General features: G+C 32.4%; 1 protein-coding gene across 3 annotated transcripts in view; it reads left to right on the plus strand.

Moving 5' to 3' along the window:
• Positions 1-19,258, plus strand: part of LOC149409338 (Krueppel-like factor 7) — a 354,445-nt gene that overhangs the window by 286,081 nt on the left and 49,106 nt on the right. Inside the window, exon 4 of one of the 3 annotated variants that reach the window (XM_089649751.1) lies at positions 18,839-18,881. The exons of the other annotated variants lie outside the window; for them this stretch is intronic. The gene's annotated coding sequence lies outside the window, so the exon portion shown is untranslated. The remainder of the gene's footprint in view (positions 1-18,838; positions 18,882-19,258) is intronic. 3 annotated transcript variants of the gene reach the window in all.

The raw sequence follows: 19,258 nt of genomic DNA on the forward strand, positions 1-19,258 counted from the left end.
AGTATTTTTTAGAAAAGTCTTTTTATAAGCCTGGAAAAAAATAATGTATAAAGCCTATGAAAACTGCTTTAAAGTTCAAAAACACTTACTTACGAACCCATTTTCGGTTATTATTATATTTTATAATGTTGCAAATTAAGTTATTTATAAAATGATAGGAAAAATTTTAATATTTATGCCTGAACTGAAATAAAATAAATGGCACTTTTTGTCCATGTTTTTTTCTTGTATAAATCAAAACAGGCGGATGGTGTTAAGCGGTAATTTAAACCTTATCGCCATCTACGTAAGGGTTGTTATTGATGGCGGCTTGATTTAAAATACTACACGATGAAGTGCATTGCCTTAATAGGTTTTAGAGGGTTGAAGTAGTAGTCATGGGTAAAAAATAATAATCTAGCAAAACAAAATTTATGCAACTCATTTTTATTTCCGTTACAATATTGTGTTTGCTGGGGCTGTACTTGGCAGATATTCGCTGGAGTTTTGAAAAACTAATATGTGAAATAATAACACCAAAGCTACAATATCGAGTGACCGATGAATATATACTGAAGACATACTTCCTGACAGGATGAAAGTTAAATGCGCCATCGGCGGATAAATCAAAAGGGAAAAGAAAAAAGGGTGAAAAGAATTTGAAAATGTTGATTCATTTATGTTCATTTTCACGTCCATTCAAAGCACTCAATGGTGGCTTGTTAACAAATTAGAATTATAGGGTTAAAACTAATATTTGGGGTCATATTTTGTTTAGTGAATCTAAAGGGATTGATTTTCACCCGTTAGGAGGTATGGTTTGGGTAATAATGTACACATTTGATTAATTGATTTTGAACACCATAGAAGAATTTCATGAAATGGCTGTGGAGATTTGCTATTGTGGATATAATTTCCTGACTAGAAAGATACTTACCACGTAGCCCCGGTGTAAGACCAGCATTTATGTTCGATCTATTGGGTTGTTGGTCGAGTTGTCCAAAGAGCCAAGGACCGAACCAGGAAATGTTCATCTTTAAAAATGATTTAGCTATGTTTAGTGATCAGATATCATCAGCCTATGTTAACAAACTTCCTGTTTTTCCCCTGCCCATTTCCTTCTGCCTTAAAAATTTCCGAAATTGGCAATCGTTCCTCTGCCTCTCGGCAGTCGGGGATCCGGTACTGCTGAAATAAAAGAGATGTATAAATGGTTATAAACATCATACAAATGAAAGTATAGTGGATAGAACATATTTAAGAAATTATCTAAATACTATGCAAGAAAAAAATAATATCCGTAATTGAAATGTTGTTGCACTAATATTATTTGTTTAAGTGACACGTGGCTGGTTAGCACAGTAGTTTGGCAGACATTTTGTATTGCCTCAACCCTGTAGTATTCACCTGTGGTGATATGAATGTTGCCAGTAGCCCAGGCACTATATTATCAGTAGGTAGTAGGTAGGCACCTTTAATTGTATCATATTTGTTTTATTCCTCGACCCGCCCTGTCAACAGACCAAACATATTATGTTTATTCATCACCGCACATTCTGCAGTCTGTCTACGACGCGCGGGGGCCATTCGGGCATCTAGCGCCCGTACGGGGATCGCTGCGTGCAGGGGGCTTACTCTGTATCTTTCGGGTTAGCAAACCAGTAAGTTCGTGGTTTAACCTTTCCTTGCCGGTGCTGTCAACTGAGTGAACATCGTCTCTAATTAATGAAATATATTAAACACGAAGTTAAATTTTTTGGTATTCCTTCACAATAAATTAATGTATTGCATTAAGTAATTACAAAAATAAATATTTACCCAGTGTATAGCTCGAGAAAAGCGCCTCCATAAAGGGAAAACCGGTGACTTTCTCAACGCCATGCAGCGGCGGCGTCACAATTACAATTGCGCTCGTTGACTGTGCACGTTGCTCGTCTCCAATACGGGCCTTATCAATTTAGTAAAATAATCTGTTTTTGGTTCTGTATTTTATGTCTTTCGATGTAAATTCTAGGTGGACTCCTTTGCAATCAATACACATATATTATAATCAATATACTTCACATACGCTCCCAACATTTACACGATTGATATTTTACTTCCGTTTTAATGAATTGTTAATGTACCCAGCAGTCCAGCAACATGGATCATTAGCTTTATTCTGTCCTTCTTATCAGTACTCAAACCCAAGTATTGATGAGATGGTATTGAATTAATGGAAAGAAACTGACATAATCTCTAAATAATATAAAACGAAGTCTCTATCGGCGTCTGTCTGTTTGTGCGCTTAGGTCTTTCTAAACTACGAAATGAATTTTAATAGGGTTTTCACTATCATTTAAAAAAGGTTTGTATATATAATACACATTGTATTTATAGAAAGTAGAAAAAAGTCGATGTTTTGTAATCAGGTCGTAAAAAATATTTTCGGACGCTTACATTGTTAACGCTGGGTAAACCTTATAATAAACATCAAAATAATGTTCTACGGAATTGTATATCTTGAACAGGCGTACAGAAAAATCTGTAATGGTATATGTCTATCTCCTAAGGATAAACCCCAGTAAAGCCGAATACACGTCAGCCAGTTATTAAATAAACTAAATGATCATTGAAAGTCAGCCAAAGCTGGCTTGTACTATTATTACGGTTTGTTTGAGAGAAATTATCGAATTTTCTAATTGGGATCTCTCAACCACACAAAAAATGATAGAATTTTCAAATTTGGATCTCTCAACCACAAAAACACAGTGACAATTCAACACACTTTTTAAAAGTGATATAAAGTCATTAGAAACGATGAAAGAAAAAATTTAAACCTAACATAACCTAACCTAACCTAATAAACCCAGTTAATAAAGTTTTTGTTTCATCATTTACCATGACTTTATAAAACTTTTTAAAGATGTGATGAATTATCATTTTGATGAGTTATCCGGTCACCACAGAAACATACTGTTTCGTTAGTCAATACGCACTTTAAAAGAATATTTTTATAACAATTTTATGTAGCCTCTGTCAATCTCTATCAATCGAAAAATCCTCATTTTAAACCATTTCATTTTCTCAACTCAACTACGTTCTTACTCAATACAGAAATGATTAATATTTCCATAATATTGATTGAAGTTACATTGTGTAAACCGAATAATCTGATTATCACTGGCTGAATTTTAATCTTTGCCAACTGCACGCGCTGCTTTATTTCTTGTTATGTAATTAATATTTCTGCCAAAGAAATTCGCAAGAACGCAACTGTAATTATTAACTGTAAATTCCATTGTTTTACAAGGGAGGTGGTGGTGGTTCATATTTACTGAAAATGAAATATGTCGCAACGAATTTACTTTCCAATTTAGTGAAAATAATAACGACTGATAATAAAATGAATAATAACTCGTTATTATTTTCACTAAATTGGAAAATTTTATATTCACTAAATTAAAAACTCAGTTATTGATAACTGCAAAATTACTTTGAGGCGTCATTTTAATTATATTAAATTAAAATACTTTGTATACCCATTATTTATTAAAAAAATTATTAGTCTTATAAAAGTAAAAAAGTGCCGTGCCAAGTAAATTAAGATTTGCAAACCATTCAAATTTCTTTAAAAATTTTACTACTAAAAAGTAGTTTGTAGGGACTTTTCTTTTTTGTTACATTATTTTTTTAATTTTGTTATAGCATTTATTTTGTTAATGGATACATAAAAAGTAAAAGCAAAAGAAAAATCAACCAAAATTTAACTGCAGTAAATTCTAAAATTATTCTAAATTCGGACAGAACTCTCCGCAAATTAATTTACGCAGCATATTTCCCATCAAATTCGAATCAATCAAATTAACCGTGTTATTACATACTACCGCTAATTCATTAGTGCAGCGGTTTGATTCAATAACGCTAATTGTATCTCAGGAATCAATAATTATTTGGCATTTAAAGTAAAAGCTGGATGCCATTATATTTTAAAATTTACATCTGATACTATACAAAATAAATGTCGGTACTATCCGATTAGAATTTGACTAAGGTATTAGCGGTGTTGAATCTAATCCTAGGGAAAGAAGGTTCGATACTCAAACCAAATCAATTTATAAATTTTCTTCTAGCCGGCCCAAGAGATGGCGTAACTAGTTCGAAAATTGAAAATAGATTTAGTATATCCCTATTATCTGGTTGTTGTTTTGAATAACGTTGAATTATGTGAATTATCATTTCCTTGCCTTAAGGGTTCCGTTTCTCGTCATTCCCAGTGACGTTCCAATTTCTAGGCAGCGGGTAATTAAAAAAACATTTCAGAGATTACAATCATCACATAAACCTTAAATGACAGAAGTGGAACCAAAATCTATGTAGGTACTTATTTTCAAAGTCACCTTTGAAGAATGTTTGCTAATTATGTCATGACGGAATTAATATAGTGCCCGGATTAATGGGGTGGGGGTTGTCAAAGTCTTGGCGGCGGATGTATCTGCCCACTAACCGCATGGCAGGCCGGATCGGGAGAAACCTCTTGTCCTCTGTAGCAGGACTATATCGGAACATCACTGCGCCAAAGTGGGAGGGGTAGATTCATACGTCCTTCGCTCCTGGACACACTGACCCCCACCCTTCAAACCTTTTTCCTTCCCAGAATTTCCTCTACTTCCTTTTATAAAAATCCCCAAACATGACAGAGGCTCTGAGGGAAGTTATTTTCCTAGGGGCATATTGTGAAGGGTTAATGGAAAAAAACATTTTTTCGTTTTGTTTTCTGGAATGTACAGCGCTGCAACCTTCTGCGATTTAATATTATTTATTAGTAATGTTTATAAATAAAAAACAAAACATATATTTAACACCAGATATTTTTGTAAATTTATAATTAAATGTTTTTTGTGAGGATTAGAATAATCGCGAAATAATGGGAATGCAGTTAGCATATTGTAATAAAATTCGTTCTTTGAGTAACTCGATGAATAAAATTTGTGACTCCGGTTGTTTCAGTGTAATTACTCAGATTCTAATTAGTTCCTGACATTACCGATTGCCGTAGATTAGCTGCAACTCTACGGGACGGGTGTGGGAGGATCTAGGTCGGATTACAACTTTTCCCCCTTGCCTGGTTGTTCCAATTATATCTATGGTAGATTCTCGTTTCTAAGAGTTTTCTAGCTATATATTATGGTGACTTTTTCAGACTTGTTGATGACTTAACAAAGAGTTATTACAATGGATTGGTTTAATTCATAATTCTGCCGCTGAGAGCTTGCCGTTGTTTATGAGAGTCAGGGTGTTGTTACTATTGAGAATTGTGTTGTCATTTTTAATGTTTTTATTTAATTTATCACTTGCTATTGATGTTTAAAATCATTTTTCAAAATTTCCGTCTATGGAACATTTCTCCTTATATTTTTTTGTGTGACTCGTTTTACCTTTTCAATTCGTAACTATCAAATAAGAACCTCCCTCCCGCCACAGATACTCTCCTTTTTATAAATAGATTTTTGGTCCAAGCCAAGCATGAGTCAAATCAATAATTTGTAATACGGCTTCTGGTTTGACGTATGTTCGATTTTACTATTATATTCGTCACTTTTGTCAACATTTGTAATTAGTTTGAAACTTTGTCACACGTACAGAACATGAAAATCTTTATAAAGTAATGCACTGGGATACTGTTTCGTAGTGATGACACTGATTACTGCTTTCTCTGCCTATAGTAGTGGATCGATTATTGTATTTCCTGATCCCCTCCAGCCAATAATATCTAGTGATCACTGTGATTACTGCTTTCTGCGTCTTTAGTAGTGGGTCGATTATTGTAGTTCCTGATACTCTCCAGCCAATTATACCGTATGTTGGGAAGGAGTTACAGTGTACTCATGGGAGATCCAAAGCACTTTAACCCTCTGAAAGCCATGATTTCTGCCTAAAGAAATGCTTAATGATTCTGCATTGACCATCGACATTTTTAACGACACTTACAGACAATTTAGCATCTATCTTTTGAAGCATGCCACAAAATGGTAAAACTGCCTCCATGGCCTTTTATATTTTCATGTACCTAAAATTATAATCTTGATGTTTTGAAATACAGTAATTTTTCTCTAATTTTGAACGTCAAGCGTGCAAATTTTCATGAAGAAATATCAAAATTCTTCTTTACGGTGTAGGAAAAGCGAATTGGGGTGGTTTTTCAAAATCTCAAATAAGCAGTGACCTTTCTCGTATTTTGTAGGTTAATTGTGCAAATTTCAACAATCTCGGAATAAAAATATATTTTTTAATACAATTCAAATCAAACTTAAAAATTAATTTTGTGTAAATTGATAAACATGCCTAAATATTTAATTACATGAACACATCTAGTGCATCCATTATACACTTGCAACTGAATGTTTTGTATGCAGTTTGATTTGAATAATTACATTGTGTGTGTTGTCCTGTCGCTGTGATACTGAATCTAAGATACTTCGTTTTTGTGGCTTTTAGTATAAGAAGGTTTTCATCGAGCCATTGCTTGGGTATTTTAACGCCATTTTCCGCTCGGTAATGAGCAATTTCCTTCGAAGAGTAGAACTGTGTTATCAGTGAAAGCACTAATGTTCACGCCAATTGATAGAGTTTAAAGTTGTGAGAAATGTGTAGAGGTAATGGAGTTATCAGCGATACGCCTGTATATAATCCTTCTCATTGAGAGCGAGTCACATAGGGTTTCGCGCTTCAGTGGTAAATACCGTCTGAACTCCTCCAATTATGGGTTAACCTTCCCTTATCTGTGGTGTGTATTAACTACACATTGCTTCTAATAACTTTAATAACTCTATAAATATAATAAATTCTGGGTTCAGATTTTAGGTATTCCTCCGTCATACATTTATGCACTGAATTAAAAAATAATATCTTACATAGTTAAAAATCGGGAACAAATACACCAATACAATCAACCGTGTGATACCAATACGCGAAGAGTGTGCGAGGAAATGACAGGCTATTGATGTCCCGCTTTAATTCGCTGTGCGGGAACATGAGACATCCACATGTCTGGAGTTGTATTTTGATTTAGTCCATCGATACCTACGGCCGCACAGCTGTGTTTGTGCCAGCCGCCAGCCGCTAGCCAGTCGGCCGCGAACCGTTGTTAGATGTGGACCCCTTGCACGTTTCTTAAGCATCTGTCGATGGTTTTTTCATGTTTTCAGCAATTAAATTACAATTTTTATCATTTTTGATACAAAATATAATAAACATAATCGATTAGCTATGAATATTAATATTTTTCCGATATTAAATCGCTTATTTTGAGATGTGTATTGACTACACATCACCGGAACGCGTGGATTTTTTTAGCACAATAAGGGAAAGGTTAAGTTGAATCTTGAAATCATTATGTTTACACCCACATACTACCTACCTAGAATTTATTCCCAACAATTCTGCAACTGAGAGCTCTGTCGTTACCCCTATCTCTGTCATGTTGTTAATAAGAACGGGGCATTGTGGTATTTGCACATTTTTTTATTCTTAAAAATAAACATGTCAACGCTTCTACTTTAAGTTCGAAATTTAATTTTCATCCTGAGTTTCAAAACTTTGTCTTTTCTTTTTTCTATAAGAAAAAGATTTCTAAAAACATTTTCGAAAAACAAGCAAATTGCACGGAGAAAAATGATCCTGTTAAAAAGTGACAGCATGGCACTCAGAATATATCGACAATACGTGTTCTTTTCTTATACATATCATGACAGAATGCGACAACACCAGTAAATAAATATCAATATCAGTATTTGTATGAACACGTGTTCCGGCATCCTCATAAAACATTATCTTTTGACTAGTATTTTGTTAGGAACTTTTTGAATTTATTCGTTTTAGGCTCACAGTCCCACTTTTAACAGTAAAACGAATAATTTGACTAGATTTTTTATAAATTATTAATATTTCACATCGGCAAGTTTTCGGCTTATTTAGGAATTTTTTTTTATAGTTTTTTTTTATTTATTTGCAAAAACAGTATATACCAGTAAATTGCAATACAGGTAATAATAGATTACAAAAAAGTGAATAGCAAATACATTTGCAAGTGGGACAAAAATAGTTTCAAATTTAGGTGTACAATGTTAAGTCTTGAATGATATTTTACGTTTAAATACATTGCAAGACATGTGGAAAATATCCACATTTCCTGCGAGGCAGTTAATTAACCTAGTGATTCTTACCAACGGCATCACCTTTGGTAAGTTAGTTCTGCACCTAGGAAGAATCAAAAGCCTGTGTTGGCGGTCTCGCGCAAAATTATCCGGGACACATTGGATATACCTTAAAAATGTTAAAGATATTTTGACGTTTTGTAAAAAAAAAATCTTTTTATAATATTCTTGCATTAAAAAAACAGAGAACACTTTTTTATATCTCGGATTTAGACATTCTTCTTGTTGATTGTATTTCAAAGATTCTGTTTGAAATACAATCCTGTAAAAATCTGATATATTCTAGAATGAAAAAAAAACTTACTACAAGTTCTTTAACAATCATTTTACCGGGGGTTGTTTTACAAAAAAGTCCGACTCCGCTCTGTAATAATTTCTGCTGAAAATTCAATTGTATAGCAGACACAAAGGTCTATTCTAATATTTTTACACTCACCATTACTATGGATTTATAAAAAAATATAGTTTAATTTCATCCACCTATGTAAAAAATATATTTTTGTTTGTTTTTGTCAACTTTCTTTTTTTCCACCCTATTCATATGATATTATATGATTATGAGATATTCAACATTATGGAATAACAATGTTTCATCTCTCATAACAATGTCGTTTTATAATAATAATAATAATATTTGGATGATTTGTATAGCGCCGTATCTGTGCAAAATCACCTCAAGGGCGCCGTACAAATATATAATACACTTCTACAATGAGTAATTTACCTTGTAGTTCACTTAAGATTATAACTTAATTAACATTAACTAATTGTTTATTAGCGAAATTTAGATACACGATTTAGGACATAATTGGAAAATTGGAAATAATTGGACTTTCTATCAGGAATGGTATATTAAATTTTTAAGGGTATGACAGGTTAAAAGGGTAAGTTTTAGTTTAGACCTGAATTCTGTTGGAGTTGTTACAACAATGTAATTCTATAAGCTCTCAGAAAAAATACTTTATAGTTCCTTATCGTATCCCTTAGTCTAAATTGTAAGTGTTACCTATTCTAAGATAGTAGTTGAAATAAAATCAATGATGTTTTGTTGTGTAACTAAGGGTATAATAAAAATTACAAAACATAATGAAAGAATAATAAACCGTGCCATCTTAGGTAATATAAAATATGTAGATATAAGAAAGCAGCTTCCATTTTATAATGAATGTTTTTCATTACAGTTACAAAACGATATAAAAACAATTTAATGAATTTTTCATTACACAATTTTTCTGAACTCTCAGTTACGAAATATTGTAATGTTTTTAGAAAATATTTTGATTGAATTTATTACTCTTACGTACTGCCTTGAGGCAATGTTGTTTCAGAGAATTTGTTATTTCTCCCTATTTTCAGAATTGTTTTTGGTTTGCAAAAAGTTAACCTTTTTAAAATCTTGGAATAAATACCCACGTATTGAATTTCATTTGACGTGACGAGTGGGTACTCGAGGTTCATATAGAACGTATTTAACAAGGTTAGTTCATCAAAAGGGTCGAGCGGTGATTGGCTGAATCGTGACGTAGATAGAAGCCCATTCTCCACTACTTGAATTTACTGCAATACGAGTGACGTCAAGCGATTTTGAATGCATTTGCAAATGATTTATTTATACTATGTTAGTAAATATACTAATTATTTATTATTAAAGCTGGTGTTTGGAACAAAAGGGAAAAATCCCAGAAATATTTGAATCAAGGTTATTAGCGACTTTTATATTGATTTTGTAGACGTTCATATTTTAAAATTGAAAGTCTCAACTATCATGGCAAGAATATGACATGGAAAGTGTTAAGAACAATGTTATTGATTAAAAGAGTCTCACCGACAGGCAGATACTCTTAGTATCGCCTCGGTGAAAGACCACCATTAAAAATCGAAATGTTGCTGAAGATGAATATAGCCATATTTGGTGACCATGTGTGAATAGTATGATACTTTTCCATATTCCTCTTTCTAATCTCCGTCCCCTTCCAACACTATTCAGCCCCACAATATGCAGGTATATGGAATAATACAATTATGATTTTATTTTTATTTTCTTCGTTTGTACGCCCATAGGGCTTTGACATTGGGTACATAAATGATTGATTTTTTATAGGATGGTTGCATACAATAATATTATTATTATTGTCTAGATTATTTGTATACTCATTTGCTAATCTAATTCTAATTCTTTAATACTACCTAATTATCCAGAAATAACCAAATTTTAATAAGGATAAAGCTACAAGATTGAAGCGTAACCGTGTTTGTACATACAAATGTTAACGAGGATTAAGGTACAAGTATGTACTGGAACAGAGTATATAAATACAAATGTTAACAACGAGTACAAGTATGTAGTGTAGCATGTACATACAGAAATACGAGACGGCATGTAGAGCGAATGAACGAAAAAAGGAATATAAGGTGACGACCGAAGAAGATATGGCATGATCAAGTGAATTTGAGTCGGTATTGAGTCGGGAAGAGTCAGAATAATAGAATAGTATGTATGAGACGATGTATGAATGTGAATGAGGCAAGAGGTGTGTGCAAAGACCATCCCTGAGTTGTTTGTCTACTCCTGCGGGGAAACGGCATGATGATTAGTTAGTTATTTAAATTATCAAATTTGACGATTGTCAAATAATGCTAACATGGATTAATATACAAACATAAATGCTAATAAATTCGTGCAAGATACAAAGTTTCCTTGAGTAGATTTCATAATAAAACAGCGTTATATAAAGTTGACCATTTATATGTATATATATAAAGTGATAAAAATAATACATGGTTGAGTAATAACGAAAAGTTATCTATCATGTTCCCTTAAATAGACAAACGCGTTATTAAACTGTTTGTTAATATTATTCGATATCTAAATCATGAATTAATTGTTAAAACTAACAATAATACTGGAAAGGTTCAGTGAGCTGAAAGATAAAAAGCATAACTTGGAAGAGAATGCTAATTTGGAAGACGAAGCTCGCAAGCTTGCCAATAAGATAAAAACGATAAAAAACGTAGGAGCAGGAAATAAGATAGATAACTTTGCGGTAAAATTGCTAACTATATTTTTCCGTTTAAACTTTCTTTCTGTCCTTTCTTTTATTATTGTCATTCTCTGCTCATAGTTCTCGCTAGTGAAATGAACGGAACAGATTCGAGATGCTGTTGTATTCTATTTTCCGTCCCGGCGAGTACGGATTACCCACAGTTTGCTTTGCTATCTATTGGAAAGCAATGATACATCATGGGTTGGGTTGCTCGATCCTTCACCGTCTCCATATTAGCATGTCTGTACACGATGACTCCACATCTTACACTGGGCATCTACAAACAGAAAAGTCTCTAAGTTTGTTTCTAATGAAAGACTTTATACTATTTATAAATTGTTTGCGTTAAAAACGTTTTATTTTTGTTTATCGTTGACAACCGCTTGACTGAAAGGGAAATAAATAGAGAAATCAAAAACAGATTAGTCCCACATTGTTAGAAGATTTCTGTTGTCATCGCCCTTCGTGGCAACCGGACGCGTCATGCTGTCCTCCAACCGCTTTGTGTGTTTTTTTAGTATTTTCATGGGAAATGAGGCAACATCCCATTGAAATTATTTTTAAAATCAGTCAATCAACATTTTAAATCAACTTACCAATTAGAAATCAGAACTTTATAGTAATGTGACTAGAGTGCTGTGTATGTTAAAAATAAATAATTGAAAATAGTGCTAAAAAATATTCTAAATTAACTGAAGTTGAACTTGGGACGAGAATCGGTAACTGTAGGTACGCCAGATGTTTTCAACGGAATTCTTGGAAACTCTGAAGGCCCTCATAAGTGCCCTAAGTAATTTATTATCACGACCGTCGCCTTTTATTACGGGCACATTTCACCACTAACACAATCACCAGGAACAGGATTACATGGAGATGAAAGATGGACTTGCCGAACCTCACAGCGGTGCTGCCAAGGTCTGTTATCTATGTGAGGATACTGTGTCAGCGCTTAATTAACAGCAGATACATACCTGTACGGATGACGAACCTCGTGCTGGCACCTTCGGTGGACGCGGGGCACTCTTTCGCTGCAGCAGCTGGTCCAGTTTCCTCACCACCTAGGATTCTTGCTGCAGAGTCTCCATCTTCGTGTCACCTGTTTCTGTACTTCATCGCCTGTTCCTGTACTTCATTTTATTTAACTTAATTTCAATTTATTTTTGTAATATTTATATTTTTTGTATTCTCGCATCAACTGTAAAGCGCCCCTGAGGTGATATCTCACAAAAGCGGCCCTATAAAAATTGTCCAATAAATAAATATGCCTATTTACGCTTGTCTTATCAAAAGTTAAAATCTACCTTCCTTAAAAGTTATTTTATTTATTCACAGTAATTCGATCGAATTTAAAACGTTCTTAATAGTGACACAACGTGAGTGAGCTCACAAAAAGTGAGCGTGGTAGACAATGGCTTGTAGACGTAGCATGAATGATTTTTTTAAGTGAAAAAACCTAAAAACGGAAAATATGTAGGTAGCCTTAACAATTTATTATTTAATAAATTTTCCCTGTCTGATATTCTAATTAGAAAAATATTTCTCGTTCTTCTTTCCTCTGTAAGAGAAGTTTGAGAAACACTATTAAATTATATCAAGTTGATATCCTCAAACTGTTCACAGTTCATTAACGATACAAAATAGAATCTATTCACTCTGTCGTGTTTTAGGTAAGCACGGTGTTTATTTGATGCAGCGAAGCAAACTGCGCTCAAACATCCAGAAGATAATTAGATAAAGTTTTGCATCAACAAAACTATTGGCTTCATCTAAGCACTTATTTCCGTACTAATTTTCATATCAAAGGAAAGTCTCACACGGCATTCTAATAATAGTTGTAATGTTTTATTGTGAAAACAAACGTTTGATATGAAATTAATACTTTTATTATGAACGAATCTGATTCAATGTACCGCTTAAGCGATGCCATACGTAGTAATGCAAAATCATGTGTTTTAGGTTTGAATATTTGCTCGCCTGGAAATTTTTCAGAAACTTTAATTGAATACTGCGAGTAGAATACATCTTGGCCTTTGAAATAATCCAGTATTTTTTATGTCTTTTTATAAGCCCAGATAAAAATAATGTATATGTTTATGAAAACTGATTTAAAGTTCAAAATCTCCTACTTACGAACTCATTTTCGGTTATGATTTTATTGTATAGTGTGGCAAATTAAGTTATTTATAAAAAAAAATTAAATATTTGTGCCTGAACATCCACAAAATAAAATAAAAGGCACGTTTTGGCCATGTTTTTTTCTTGCCTAAATCAAAACAGCTGGATGGTGTTAAGCGGGAATTTAAACCTTATCGCCATCTACGTAAGGGTTGTTATTGATAGCGGATCAATTTAAAATATTACACGACGTAGTGCATTGCCTTAAGAGTTTTCTCCCACCGAAGGAGATGGGGAAGGTATAGTACGTATCTATGGGTAGGTTAGAATGTATCTACGTATTCAAATTTGATCACCAAACATGACTTGGCCGTGTTTGGTAACCAGATCTGAATAGCCACAGTCTCACTAGCTCCAGACGAATGGGAGCAGATGGGACTTTAGTGCGGTTTTACATAAAAATAATTACACTATCTCTTGCTTTAAAAGGTTCTACCCCTGCACATAACTCATTTTAAAAACAAAACGTTATAATTTAAAGTTTGTAGCATATCTGTTTTTCCAACCATAAACCAATTAAGGACACCAATTATTTTGTCACGCATGTTCGTGAATTTGCAATAATACATTTGCATTTTGAAATTGAGGCCGGCAATCATTTGTGTATTCATCGAAATCGTCAGTTCGACATGTGATGTCATTGCTCCAACAAACAAATACTATGAAAAAGAATATAGGTGTTACCGAAATGTTTTAAATAAATTGTTACTTAAATTAAAAACCACATACTATAATGATAAATTCAAAAACCTTTTTCAAGATTAAAAAAAAACATGGGACGAGTGTAATCAAATTTTAGGAAAGAAATGTAAAAATAATTGTGACCAAGTTGCCTCCAAATATTTGATGAAAGATCAGACCAAAGAAAATGTAAATAATGATTTTTTTAATTATTTCTCTGATAGTGTTTGCAATATGTTAGATAAATGTGATTACAGGACAACTGGGTTTGAACCAGAGGAGATGCCTCAAAGCATGTACCTACCAAGGGCCAAAATTGCTGATATAGAAAGCATTGTAAGACAACTTAAAAACTCTTCTCCTGGAATTGATAATATCATAATGAGCGATATTAAAAAACACATATCTACCTTTGGTCCAATTATAACCCATTTTGTTAATAGAATCATATTTGAGGCAAAAATTCCAGATGACTTAAAATGTAGTATCATCCGACCCATTTATAAAGGCGGTGATCACACTGTACTGGGTAATTATAGACCGATTAGTATTTTGCCATCACTCGAAAAAATCCTTGAAAAATACATTCAGCTGAAATTGATTAAATATTTAGAAGATTTTTCTATTATTGATACAAATCAATACGGCTTCCAGAAAAAAAAGGCACTCAAATGCTAATTCAGAAGTTTGCCAGCCTAATAAATAATGAATTAAATAGTAAAAATCATGTATTAGTCTTATTTATAGATTATTCCAAAGCATTTGACACTATTAATCATAAAAAATTATTGAAAATATTAGAAATCATAGGAATAAGAGGGAAACTTTTAAAACTCTTTGAAAATTACTTGAGCAACCGATGCATGAAAATAAAACTTTTGAACACCTTAAGTAAACAAAGGAAAATATTAGCAGGCGTTCCTCAAGGTTCCATATTAGGCCCAATTTTATATATTATTTATGTATCTTTTATTAAGTACATTTTTAAACATGTAAAACACTTTGTATACGCGGACGATTCTGCATTGGTGATTTCTCGTAGTGATTTGCAATTATGTATTGAACTATTACAAAAAGATTACATTGAACTTTTGAAATGGTCTCACGACTCTGGTTTAATTATAAATGCCAAAAAAACTAAATTGATACATATTAGATCACCCAATGCTAAGGCAAATATTATTACACCTGAAATAAAGACACACACTTCAAATTGCTTACATGTTGGTATTCCTGCAATATGTACATGTGAAAATATTGAACTGGTCACCGAGTATGTATATTTAGATATTATTATTGATTGTTTTTTCAAATGGGACTTACAAATAAATAAAGTCTGTGAACGTCTGAGATCTATTGTTAATAGATTATATCAATTTAAATTCTATGTTCCAATACGTACACTTAGAATAATTTATTTATCACTAGCTGAATCTATTATAAGGTATGGAATCACAGCTTGGGGACTTTCATGTAAAACAAATATAAACCATGTTCAATCAGTTCAAAATTCACTAGTTAAATTATTAGCTCATAAAAGATTATACGAACAAAGGCATAATGTTCCATACCTTTATCAGAATCTTAATATTATCTCAGTAAGATCAATTCTGTGGTATAAAATTATATTTCAGCATATGAATAGCCCTATATACATAAATAGACTGGACCACACTTACAATACTCGTTTTACGATAAATGATGGACTAATTGTACCTAAGCATTTAAACAAATATGGACAAAGAACACTGGACTACATGATACCTAGTTGCTTAAATATGTTACCTGCTGAAATAAAAAATGTACAAATGTAAAAACTAATATTTTGTTGAAAAATTGGCTCGCTGAAAGAAATAGTTTGTATTAGAGTCTAATAAAAACTATAGGTAGATACTATCACTGTTGTGTATATGTTTTTATATTTTTAAAACAAATTGTTAATTTTTATTGTTATCACTGTAGTTATTAAGTAAAATAAGTTTTTATCTTTTTTTGATATTTTTTTATGTGAAAAGTTGCCAACGACAAACTACTGAAAAGTAGTTTATTGGAACTTTTCTGTTTTTTTTTCTGTATTTTATTTTATTATTTACTTTAATATATATTTTTGTCTTGCTTTCTTCAAATAAAAAAAATATAATAATAATAATAATAAATCTGATTAGTTAAAGCTATCTGTGATGTATGTATGAATGTGTGTAAGTACAAGCGAGATAGCATGCTTGCGAGATGGTATAAAAGGCGATGCATACTAGGATTGTCCCTATTTTGTTACAATCAGCTCCCCAATAAATATCAGTACAAGATCAAGTATCATTATTGTGTACGACCTTCACCCGCTGCAATACTCCATACATTACATTTGGCGCAGCCGGTAGGATCAAAAGCATGCTATCTCGCTTGCACTTACACACATTCATACAGACATCACACTATCGATCCGACCAATTCAACGGTACATATATTTCAAATTAATTGTAACTTGGGTCGTGACTCCCAAATCAAGCAAGTATTTTTTATTACATTTTTTGGACGGTTAAATCGTTCTGAACGGAAAACTAATAAGGTTTATCTGAGAATAAATCACAATTTCTCAGTGAAATAATGCATATTTAATGGGAATATCAATTTTTTTTTCTTGAGCGTCGTCAAATAAATTGTGTGCACATAAATCAGGAATAAATAATAAATAAATTTGTGAAATTGTTACGCAGATTAATTGAAATCTCTTGATTTAAAATATTTTGCGATTAGATACGACTATTGGACATGATTACCACCAAAATATGATGAGATAAGATACGACTATTTGACCATATTACCATCAAAATATTATGAGGTAAGATACGAATATTTGACCTGATTACCATCAAAATATGATGAGATAAGATACGAATATTTGACCTGATTACCATCAAAATATGATGAGATAAGATACGAATATTTGACCTGATTACCATCAAAATATGATGAGATAAGATACGACTATTTGACCTAATCACCACCAAAATATGATAAGATAAGATACGACTATTTGACCTGATTACCACCAAAATATGATAAGATAAGATACGACTATTTGATCTGATTACCACCAAAATATGATGAGATAAGATAAGACTATTGGACCTGATTACTGCCAAAATATGATGAGATAAGATACGACTATTGCACCTGATTACTGCCAAAATATTATGAGATAAGATACGACTATTGCACCTGATTACCACCAAAATTTCCGCCTGTAGATTCGGGTACTAACAGAATAAATTAGTTATTCTTCAAAAGGGATTTCTAATCTCAAAGTTACTTTGATAATATTTATACAGCGTGTAAGATTAGTAGGGATAATTGATATTAAATATTCTTAATTGGTCTATTGAATAGTTAATCAATTCTCCAAATAGTATAAAACGAAGTCACATTCCGCGTCTGTCTTTTTGTGCGCTTAGTTCTACTAACCTCTGAGATGTATTTTAAAAGTGTTTTCACTATCACTTAGAAAATTTCTTCCAAAAAGATTATATATATAATACATGCATATTATATTTATAGAAAGTAGAAAAAAATCGATGTTTTGAAATTAAATTGTAAAAAAAATACTTTCTGGCGCTTACATTGCTAACGCTGGCTAAACCTTATGAGATACATCAAAATAATGTACTACGGAATTGAATATCTCAAAAAGGCCTACAAAAAAGTTCTCGACGGTATATGACTGTCTCCTAGGGATAACTTCCAGGAACGCCGGGTACACATCAGCTAGAATTTTATAAAATGAAAGCCTTCATTTTTCCCCACCCTTGAAGTTTTGTATATGTTTAATGCACACAATAATGCAAACAGCCAGCGATCTATAGATAGATTGTGATAGCAAAATACTTCAAGGTATAACCTCGGTTTTATTAAATAAATTTTTTGTCATTTTATATAATGCAATATCTACCGATGTTACATCACAAACGAACATCACCTGGAGATGTAAAGCCAAAAGCAAATCACTAGAATCGAACCTTCATGTTTCTGAACGATTGCGAATGAATAGAATAGAGCGTTTAGTTATGCCAGTGGTGATGAATACTTTTTAAATATTTCATAATATACTTAACCATTCCCCAACAAAATTTTTATAGTTTTTTTTAAAGCATGATATAACAGTAAACTGATAAACTGAATATGAAACAATATTATTAAAACATCTAAAAGTAACATAAAATAATAAAGAAACTATAACAATACTACTTATAAGACAAATTCCTAAAAAAAAATTACCAATGCTATTATAATTTCTAGGATTCAACAAAGTGCTGATTACGCTTAGTTCTATAAATGGAGACGATAAATATATCAATGATAACCACAAACTTATTGCCCAGAACATGCATCCTATTGGTTAGTGAGTGTGTCTGATAGTTGGTTGTGTATGACTTGCAGAAGAATGTTACGTTTTGTCTTGTGCTCCTAGTGGGCACATGGAATTTAATAGTGGACTGTCAATTAAGTTGTTAATGACTCTGTGTAACACAACAAGGCCTGAAATAATTCTCCTGTCAGACATGACGTGATTTGATGATTCAGAATGCTATGATATGATTGCTTTATATTGTAAGCTGGTCAAAGTTATCATCAACTTATAATGTCTAAAGTTTTGAACAGTGGTAATTGCAAGTACTTGAAAAAAAACGAGGTGTTGAAGCCATCCATGATTGTCTTGTTGAATGTTTTGCGACCAAAAATTTCTAATATACTTTTTTTTTGTTTCAGGTAAAAGATCAGATGGACGACGTTATGAAGATGTAGCGGAATTGTGAGGAAAAAAACTTAATTTTTTTTACATGATTAAAGGGTGTTACATATTTATGTATCGGAGGTTGGAGGTTTTATTTAGCCTTAGAGGGATCAAAAAGCATTGCTTCATTTTTGTATTTTATTCAAAATTTGTGCTAATATTACTCGTAACACGAAACTTTAATAATAAAACATTAAAAAAAACTTAACTCGAGGACGAATAACATCCCCAGCCGCCATTGAATAAAATAATATCAGGTGCGATACTAGTTATAATATATTTGCAAAAGCGACTGTTATTAGTAGTTCCCATAATATAATAGAAATCAATTCATGCTGTGAATAAGCACATACCTGTTCATATATGCGTTCACTATTACAATAGTGGTATAACCC

The sequence above is a fragment of the Hesperophylax consimilis genome, chromosome 31 (genome assembly GCF_061612785.1).
Source record: "Hesperophylax consimilis isolate HC1 chromosome 31, BYU_Hcon_1.0, whole genome shotgun sequence".
Classification (NCBI taxonomy): Eukaryota; Metazoa; Arthropoda; class Insecta; order Trichoptera; family Limnephilidae; genus Hesperophylax; species Hesperophylax consimilis.